The 10,596-nt window shown below is 39.4% G+C and overlaps 1 non-coding gene and 1 pseudogene across 1 annotated transcript; one reads left to right on the top strand and one right to left on the bottom strand.

Moving 5' to 3' along the window:
- Positions 1–6,542: 6,542 nt before the first annotated feature.
- Positions 6,543–6,702, bottom strand: LOC115872177. Its single transcript, XR_004047712.1, has one exon. It is a non-coding gene; the product is annotated as a U1 spliceosomal RNA (small nuclear RNA).
- A 2,184-nt stretch (positions 6,703–8,886) lies between these two features.
- LOC115872090 lies at positions 8,887–9,947 on the top strand (annotated as a pseudogene).
- Positions 9,948–10,596: the final 649 nt, after the last annotated feature.

Below are 10,596 nucleotides of genomic sequence, written 5' to 3' on the forward strand. Positions count from 1 at the left end.
TCCCTAAGCTCCTGTATTTCTCTTTGGTGTATGGCCTTTATCTCCTCTATCATTTCATCCTTTTTCTGTATGACTCCAAGCAGCATTCTGAAAATTTTTTTCTGTGGCAGCTCAATGTCTGCTTCTTCTATGTAGTTTGTTATGTTCGGGATGTCTTCTTCCATTTCCTTTTGTTTCTCCTGTTTTTTTGTTGAGATGGTTGGGGCTGATGGCTGTTTGCGTTGCATTGTTTTAGAGGAGCCAGGTGCCATTTTCTAGGGAGTCTAAGAGCACTGGCTCTCTCTAGGAGACTTGTAGGAATGCTTCTTCGAACTGCCTACAGCTAACTATTACTATGGCATTAAACTACCCTTAATCTTCCTGTGGTTTCCCTATCAGGGGAGTGCCCCAGAAGGCTGGTGGGCTGTCTGCTTTGGTGTTGTGGAGGTTGGGCAGAGGTTCCTGCAACAGCTTGGAATTGTGATGAGTGTTGGCCGAGCTGCCTTATGCCCCCAGGTACACAGGCAGGAATTCCCAGGTGAGTGGCTGGGTGTGGAATCCCCTGGAGGGGAAGCAGGGCTTTCCCTAGCCTTGGGCTAGCTGCACAAGGTGGGGCTAGCTACACAGGGTGGGGCTCAGCTAGCTGGGTGTGGTACAGGCCTATGTGCCTTAGGTTACTGGGGGTGGTCTGGAGTTCAGCAGTGGATTGTGAGAGAACAGGAAAGAGACAGAGGGGAAAGAAAAAAAATTAAGGAGTAAAAAAATTAAGGAGTAAAACCGTTTAGACTGTGTGGGGGTGGGGGGGATTTAGGGGAGAGAGGGAAAGAAAAGTAACTATGTAGCTGAGTCCCACTTTCTGTCAGTGGAGTCGCAAGAGTTTAGTCCTTACTCTGGGGCAGTGGTGGCAAGCCGCTGTTGCCACAGTTGAGCTGAGAAAAAGCCCCTGAGCAGCCCTCAAAGACCGTGGGGGTGGGGTGGGGTGTCAGAGGGCAGAGATGTAAACAGAGTCAACAATGTAGCTGGACCCCAATTCTATCACAGATCCCTGCCTGTGGAGTTGCAAGGGTTTAGTCCCTGCCCCAAGGCGGGGGTGGCAAGCTGTGGCTGTGCCAAGAAAACCTCCTGTGCAGGCCTCCCAGACTGTGGGTGAACAGAGAGCAGATATGTAACCAAAAGCTACAAATTAACTGAACCGCGCTCCCCGCCCATGGAGCCCCAAGTGTCCAGTTCCTGCCCTGTGGCTGGCGGGGGTAAACTGTGGCTGTGTTGGACCCAAATCCCGCTACGGGCTCCAAATGGTCCCAACTCCGGCAGCGACAGTAGCTGGGCCAAGGTCAAGCTCCTGCGGACTTCCACTGAGGTAAGCCAAAAGCCCCAAGCCCCTCAAAACCCCGTGGGTTTGTGCCTACTTATCTTTATTATGCTCCTCCTATGTTCTAGTTGTGTTAAAATTCCCTCTAAGCAACTCTCCTGGGCTGGATTCTGCGGAATCCCTCTGGTACGTGTCACTCCGTCGCCATCTTCCCGGAAGTCCTCCCGACATTTATACATTTGTTGCCATCATCATTTTCAAAATATTTTCTTTCTACTTGAACCCTTGGTATCACCTCCTCATTTCCCCCCTCCCTCCCGCACCCTCCCTCCCTCATGAATCCTTCATACTTTATACTTTTTTTCCCATGTATTACACAGAACGATGTCTCCCTTCACCCATATTTCTGTTGTCTGGCCCCTGGGAAGGGGTTATATGTAGATCATTGTGATCGATTCCTCCTTTCTCCCCCCACCTTCCCTTTACCTTCCTGGTATTACTACTCTCATTATGGGTCCTGAGGGGTTCATCTGTCCTGGATTCCCTGTGTTTCCAGCTCTCATCTGTAGCCATGTACATACTCTGGTCTAACTGAATTTGTAAGGTAGAATTTGGATCATGATAGCAAACTGTATTTTCAAGGTACTTGATTCTCATTGATATTAATTATTATATCTAATTAAATGCAAAAAATTAGCTAAAGATATTTGTTATATAAACAGAATATCATATAAATTAATTTAAAATACTTCTGGTAATGTGTACCACATGTGTGCTTTTGTTATAAATCATAACCATTATATGGATTATCATGAGGAATTTATTCTTTTTAATGATACATTATCTAATCGTGGTTTAAATTCCCCCCCCCAAAAAAAATATGCCCCAAGTTGATTAGGTCAGGATTCCTAGTACTGTGTAGTTGCCTTGTTTTTTTGTCATCTGATACCATTGTCCCAGGTGTTGTAAACTTTTAATCTCTAGTTGTGGTTATTGCGGTGGAATGTGTAGGAGATTACCCTATGGGAAGTTATGAGGCACCATGAGAGTGGAATGCAAAACTCTTATATTGATCTAATTTAGAGGCAATTTCCCAGGAGCGTGGTCTGTATCACCTTTTATTTCAAGAGAGCTAAGAGGAGGAAAATGTGAACAAGGGGAGAGAGACTTCACTACCACCAAGAGAGAGGAGTCTGGAGTGGAACACGTTCTTTGGATGAGGTTCTCAGCACTAGCCCCTAAGCAAGATCGATACCTAGTCTCATGGAGATCGCCACGGGGTGCAAACCAACAGCTGTGTGTGTCACAGTTATTTCTTTAATATGTCTCATATTTTCGTAAGGCATGTGGAATTAAATTTGCCATTGCTGTTTATCTGGAGTTCTTTTATCATCATAAGAAAGTTAAATATTATATCAAGATCAAAACACTGAATTATATTGATATATTTATGCTATTTGCGCACACTAATACATCCATGGAAACTACACATTTGCTTTGGGGATTTTGATGCATTTCTCTCTCTAAGTCAAGAGTTTGTGATAGTGTTTTTGTTTGAGGTTCCTGTTTTCATTTAGAATTAAATAAGTTTATCTTAACACCTTTAATTTCACAACTTTTGCAATCTTATTTTCATTCTTGCTTCTTTCACAAATCTTTTATAGCAAAATGATTAATTCAAGGGAAAGAAAGTATAATTCACACTTATGCTGCTGAAAGTGAAGTGGGCAATCTTTTCACATGTGTTATTATCCTTATTGTGTGGCCTCAATCTTAGTTTCCTCAAATTCTCCATATTTAGAGAAGAAATTGCAAGCTATATAAACCAAAGTATAATGCTCAAAAAAGTGGAAGGCAAATCAATTTTTTTTCTCCTGGGATTTCTATATATGCTCAACTTGTAGCATTACTTACCAAACTTGATGGTTTAAATGAAGGATAGTGTGTATATTTATTTTGAATTACGGTAAATAAGATTGCGTATTGTAACTGATGTTGATGTCCATTGAACTGATTCTGACTCGTGGCAATCACAACTCACAGAACAGAACCCACTGGGTTTCTGTGATTTTAATCATCTTGGAAGCAGAGTACCATGTTTATTCCTGTAAAATTGCTCTGTAGGTTCAAACCAACAACAATGTCTATGTGCTTGGTTAGCCACTGACCACAACAGCATTAGACTACCAGGGATTGTGTGCATTATCATGAAAATGTGGAAATCTGTATAGCATCAGAGTTTTCACATCCACAAAAATATATTTGGAAAGCAATATGAACAAAAGAACTTTTCTGACAGTTTATTTATGAAAGTATGCACATACAGAAGTTCTTCCCTAGTGACTGCCTCATTTGTATATCTATCTTACCTAGGCATCGGAAAAGGGTGGTGCTTTAGAGGAAATACAGGTTTATTTATATTTAGCTATAGATTATGATGATAAAGCTCCTGAAAATAGCATAAAAATATACCTGCTTCTGCTATTCAAACTGTAAGTTCATCATACTTGAACATTATATCTAGTTTGAACTACAGACTTTGTCTCACATAATTTCTGGTATTAAAGGAACATTTGATAAAATACACATATTGAGTAACTTAAATACTTATCAGATCATTTGTATGCACCTGTTTATTTGTTATGACTAAAGAAAACCTTACTTGTGCTAAATTTTGTAGGACTCATACATCCATTCCTGATGGAGCTGCATGGTCTACGTACCAAAGACTAGGTACCCTCACAATCTAGTTGATTCCTGTTCCTAGTAACCCTGTATTGGGCTTACGAGGCTGTAAACATTTATGGGAGCAGACAGCCCATCTTTTGCAACATAAAGGGATTCTGCATCATGTGTTTCTCTGTAGCTGTCAAGTCTCTCTCCTTCTCTATGTCTTTTTCATATTGTGATTACCAACCACTTAGCACAGTGGTTCTCAACCTTCCTAATGCCACGACCCTTTAATACAGTGACCCCCCGATCATAAAATTATTTTTGTTGCTACTTCATACCCATAATTTTGCTATTGTTCTGAATCGGGTGACCCCTGTAAAAGGGTCGTTTGACCCCCAGAGGAGTCACAACCCACAGGTTGAGAACCGCTGACTATCTCCTTTAAGGACACTCCTTAAAGTTATGAAAAATTGGCATTATGAGAAAATAGAGGAAAGCCAGATCACATCACAAAATGCAGGAACACTACATCATTACATTGCTTCCAAATTACATCATTATATAGCTGTTGAAATGATGTAATCGCATAATTGCCGAACCACTGAGACTCAGTGCCCAGCCAAGTTGATGCAAAACCTCACTTTCACAGCCCACCTCTTAGCTCCTGTCAGACATATATCATTCAAAATAGTCAGACTGTAGATTTTTATGTATTATCATAAATTCAAAGTATCATGTCAAAATTATTGGAAAAATGAAGAGTGTAGTCTCATGCTCTCTAGATGGACTGCTTTTTTGATAATTCTAAAGCTTTCTTCATATTTTATAAATTCAAATTTGTTATGCTACACCAGCAATGTACCCTTCTTGCAGCTATATGATTAAATTAATTTAATTAGAAATTTGTAGTGCAGAAATCTGATTTTCAGACTAAATATACTCATGATAATTGCCCAGAAATCACCTTTATAACTCTTATAACACTCATATTATTACAAGGAAATGAGAGAGATCAAAATGTCAAAAGTTCTTGAAGATTAAGCCAAGTGTATATTGTAACTTGGACACCGGATATAATCCATATGAGAGTTAAAGGCTCCTTTAAGCTGTTTGGCAGAATTAAATTTGAGGTGGTTGCAGGAATGAGATTCTTGTCTGTTTGTTTGTTTTTTACTATTAGTCAGGGATAGGCTTAGCTCCTGTTAGCTTCCTGCATGATGTGGCTCATTGCCAGCTCTATTTCCACAGCCATCTGAGTCCAGCACCTCTCACATTTTCCATCTCGTTGATGGCCTCTCTTGAAGATGTTCTCTGATTTTCAGGAATCAGGTGTTTATTTTAGGCCCATCTAAATAATTCAGATTAATCTTTCTATCTGAATTCCAACTGATCAATAACCTTTATAGAATTTTCCAAATCTCTTTTCCCTGTAGCATACCATATTCACATAAGTGACAACAAGAGGTGGTGGTCAGAAGGCACACCATTCTTTCCGTTAAAGTAAAATATCTGGAAAATACCCAAATATTTGGAAATCAACAAACCTCCAAATATTATGGAACAAAGAGAAATTCCAAGGGAATTTTAAAAAAGTATTCTAAACATATTATAATGTAAATACAATATATCAAAATTTGTGAGGTGCACATGAGATTATTAAGGTTTTGCGTCAACTTGTCTGGACCAGAATTCTCGTTGTTTTGGCACGTAAGACCTAGTAATCTCTCATGTTAGCCAGGGAAAACCATAGGTGCAGTTCTACCCTGCTTTTTGGGTTATGAGTCAGAGTCCACTCCATGGAAATGAGTATACACTATGAATGCTTAAGTAATTAGAGATTGATATGTGATAAAGCAGAAATGTAACACTGTATTGCTCATTTTGCAAGTAAAATTACCATGGTGTAAGAGAGATGGCAGCACAAATTTAATTATATTAACTAGGTGACAAATACAAGGGTGTTTAGTGTGGAATTCTTGGACTTTTTTTCAATGTTCAATAATGTTTAGAATAATCTGATAGAAAAAATTGATAAGCAGATTTAAAATAATTGTGTATATATCTGCATGTGCATCTATATTAAAGAATATGCAATTTTAAAATTGTAATTCTTGGGAAATGAACTTATTGAATTTCATTAAATTGTTGATTTTTATGGTTCACAATATAATTAGATGATCATCATAATAAAACATCTGAAAAAAAGAAAAATAATTAAATAAAAAAACATCGGACAATATTGTGTATTTTTAGTGTTGTTTGTTTTGGTTGTTGCTAGGCACCTTCCAGTTGATTCCAGGCCAAAGCAAGCCTATGCCCAGAAGAAAACACCACACAGACCTTCTCCATCCTCACAATGCTCCCATGCCTGAGCCATTGTTGCAGTCACAGTGTCAATCCATCTTACCGGGGGCTTTGTCACTGACCTTTCCCTTTAGCAACCATGATGTCCTCCAGGGACAGGTGTCTCCTGACAATGTGTCCAGAGTATGTAAGAAAAAGGTCCGACCATACTCGCCTCTAAAGAGCACTCTAGCCTTAATTCATCAGGATAGGTTTGTTTGTCTTTTAGCAGTCCATGATATTTTCTTTTTCTTCTTTTCCCCACTACCACAAATTATGCAGTTGAGTTTCCCACATTTGGGGAAATCACAGGGGCCAGCACATCCGCAGTGCAATGTATAAGCCTCGCCCTGGGAAAGTCACGAGTCATAATCCATACTGAAGGCTGCAATCTTTGATCCTCATCATGAAGACCTTCAAGTCTGTTAATTTTCAGCAAGCAAGATTGTATCACCTGCGTATAACAGATTATTAATAACCCTTCCTTCAATCCCAATGCCACATTCTTCTTCATATAAGCCAGCATCTCTGATGATTTGCTCTCTCTCTCTCTCTCTCTTCTCTCTCTCTCTATCTATCTATACTCATTTTATATATATATATATAAAATATATATATTTATATATATATTTATATTTATATATATATAAAATGAGTATGGTGAGAGGATACAACCTTGTCATGCAGTATTCCCTGGTTCTGTTCTTACAAATACCTCTTGGTCTATATATGAGCTCCTTGTGAGCACAATAAAACTGCTCTGGAATCCTAATTCTTCTCAAGGTTATCTGCTGCAACCATCGTTAGATGAACTTCAAAATTTTGCTTGCATGTGACATCAGTGATACTATTCTATAGTTTCTGCATTCTGTTGAGTCACTTTTCTGGAATGGGCACAAATATGGATCTCTTCCAGTAACTTAGCCAAGTAGCTGGATTCTAAATGGCCTAGCATAGTCCAGGGAGTGCTCCCAGCACTTCCTACCTTGTTGAAACATTTCATTATAAAAATTGGCTTTGTCTTCTCGAGCTGACTTTTCTATTCAACTCTTTGACTTCATGCTTTCTTTCAGTGCTTTAACTACTTTACAATTAAGAACAAATTTCAGAATCTCTTCTTTATTTCCCATCTTTTTAACGACCATTTGCTTTCTTCATGAATGATACTCTTGATGTGCTTCCACAACACATGGTCTTTGGTGCTTAGTGTTCAGTGGATCAAATCTCTTCTTGATATGTTCTCAAAATCCCGGTGGAAGAGATTTGAGGTCATATTTTGACTACTTATTTTTGTCTTTAACTTACATAGGAACAATTGATGACCTGTTCCACAGTCAGTCCGTGGGCTGCTTTTAGCTGCCTGTATTGAGTTTCTCCACATGTATGTAGTCAATTTTATTTCTATGTGTTCAGGAGAATCCAAGTGTATAGTTGACTTTTGTGTTGTTGAAAAAGGTAATTTCTATGAACAAGTCCTTGGCCTAGCAAATTTCTATTATGCATTTTCCTACTTTGTTTCTGTTACCAAGTCCATATGTTCCATATACTGTTCCTCTCTCTTTGGTTTAAACTTTTGCATTCCAATCACCCATAATTATCAATACTTTTAGATTGCATGTTTGATCGATTTCAGACTAACGTCTTGGTAAAATTATTTAATTTCATCACTAGCTTTTGCATTTGATGCTTAACTTGAACAGCAGTTGTATTGATTGGATTTCCTTGAAATGTCACTGATAAAATTTTATCACAGAGAGAAATTGTACTCCACATTCATAGTAAATCATATGATTTTCTATTTTAAACTGGCCAATACCGGTCCATATAAGCTCACTGGTGCCTAGGATATTGATCTTTATGCATTCTATTTCATTTGCATCCACTTCCAACTTTCCTAGACTCATAAATTGCACATTCCAAGTTCATATTATTAGCAGATTATTTGCAACTTTCTTCTTACTTGAGTCATGCGAAATAAACAAATGATTATCCTGAAGGCTCCTCCACCATAGGCTTTTCCCAGCTCAGGGCACTGTGGCTGACTCTACTCTGAGAGATCAGCTCCTCCCCAGTTACATTTGCAATGTCACAACCACAGGGGCCGTCTCCAACAATGTCTGCTTCCATTCATTATGTCTTCAGTATATGACAGTAGTTTGAAGCTAAACATAAAGTTTTCAGTGGTTCCTTCCCCCCCAAGCAGGGAGTTAAGCCCTTATTTTTTGTCTATTCTTATTCTGTAGGACTTGCTAAAACCCATTCACTTTGGGTGACTCTCCTGGCATTTGAAATACCAGTGATAGATCTTCCAGCTTCAAAACAACACAAAAGCCACCACAGTAACACACACTAATAGATAAGTGGTGGGGATCCTATTTATTTAAAAGTATAAATACGTGGAATATGAAGGAAATTCATAAAGTATTTCCACAAGAAGATAGAAGCAAACTCTCCTCTGTCAAGACCCCGAGTTGCTCTGCTCTTAAGCTGGGCTCCTCATTGAGCTCCTGCCTGCTGCTGCATGTGGCCCAGGCACCACCACCATCCGCTAAAATCTGTCCAATGGAACTCGTGAGAAGATGGTCCAAAGGGGAGCTTTTGTTAAGAAGAGAAACATAAGTGTTTCTCTGTCTCTTTGAAACTTGAAGATAAGAATGTGTTATCAGAAGATTCAGTAGATGAAGGGTATAGAGTATAACTATTTCCCTCACTGGAAACACTTGATCCCCCAAATTGGAAGGACTAGCATAATTATGCCGTTTTGGGACATAGCAAAGCTACACAGATTAAAGCATTACAGATTACAGAGACAGATTAAAACATTACTCAAATTGAAGGCAGCTGGTGAACCAATCAAAGAAGGAAATAATGACTGCTTCACTTGCACAATTAACGCTTTGAGATGTTCTCTGATTTAGTGAAAAGATCAACAGTTTAGATCCTAATTTTGATAATTCAGCTCCTTCCAAAAGTAAAGCAAATGACAATTTCTTGGAGGTGATTTCCTCCCATGTTTGAGGTGAATTACAGTTGATCACATTAAAAAAAATTGTACTTACTGGGTGATATGAGTCCATCTTTTGAGGAAGTAGATGCATTTGACTTCTGGTATAATATTTATTCTTGGAGAGAATTTTCTTATTTAGATGAAGAAGAGGGGAAAAGGTCAAATATTTGATGAGAGAAGATGGATTGTAAAGAATAATAGAGCAACAAGGCCCAAACAAGTAGGAAAAGAACTGAATATGAACATTGGTTGAATGCACGTGACTGTGGTCCAAGAGTTAAAAAAAAACAACCCACAAAAACTCAAGGAGGAAGAAAAGGAAAAAAAAGAATAAGCAAAGAAAGCAAAAGCAAAAATGGAAGAAGCAAAAAGCTAACGGAAAGCAATGTCAAGCTGAGTTAGAAGCTGCTCAGTTAGTGAAAAAAAAGGATGAGGAAGAATTTAGACAAAAAATACTATTGGCAAAGTCAGCGAAAGGTGTCCAGTGGGGGATGGGGGGTGGAGGTGGTGAAGCCATTTAGAGGGAAAGATAAAAGCTTGGGAATTCATGGAAAGACCTGGAATCACTTTTCTGACAAAGAGGCTAAGGGGGTTACAAAAAGTGAAGAAGGGGAGAAACAGCGACCCGTGTGAACGGGAAAGCTGGAGGGGTTTAAATGGCACCGTCCAGCTGCAACAGAAGTAGGACGCCGTCTCTGGAAGCAAGACATCAAGAAGCAAAGCAGGAAGGAGAAAGAAAAGAGACTCGTCTGTGGCAAGCATCTGCTAATGCTAGGAAATCAGCCGGCGGAGGGCCGATTGGTAGAGCGACTTGGTCAGAAGTTCATCTGCAATTACTGAGGAAAGCTGTGGACTTCTTAGCTCCCGGAACAAACTCAGATGAGGTCATTGCCATTCTACATCAGGCGACATCGGGAGAACTGTCAAAGACGTCATTGGCAAAGCGAGGAGTGTCCAAAACCTTTATCCTCCTCAAAAACGATTATGTATCCAAAAAGGGCTTTTGGTAATTTTTTAAAAGAAGTTGGAGTGGTACCTCAAGCACACAATGTAACACTTTCAGAACAAGCAAGAGCAGGTTCAGGTATGATTTCACCAGGTGGGCAACAGAGCAGTAGAAGCTTTGGAACAAGCTTCGAAAACCCCTCCACTCGCAGACGGAGTGCCTAACAGGACAAAGCGCACTGCCTGAAGGAGCCAAGAACCTCAGTGAGACCGTAAACACGAGGAAGGCTGCTCAAGAGACAGTCCTGGATGCAAGGAAAGCCAAGAAAATGACTCC

The sequence above is a fragment of the Echinops telfairi genome, unplaced genomic scaffold (assembly GCF_000313985.2).
Source record: "Echinops telfairi isolate 266 unplaced genomic scaffold, ASM31398v2 ScPeMD7_7420;HRSCAF=8458, whole genome shotgun sequence".
NCBI classification, from domain to species: domain Eukaryota; kingdom Metazoa; phylum Chordata; class Mammalia; order Afrosoricida; family Tenrecidae; genus Echinops; species Echinops telfairi.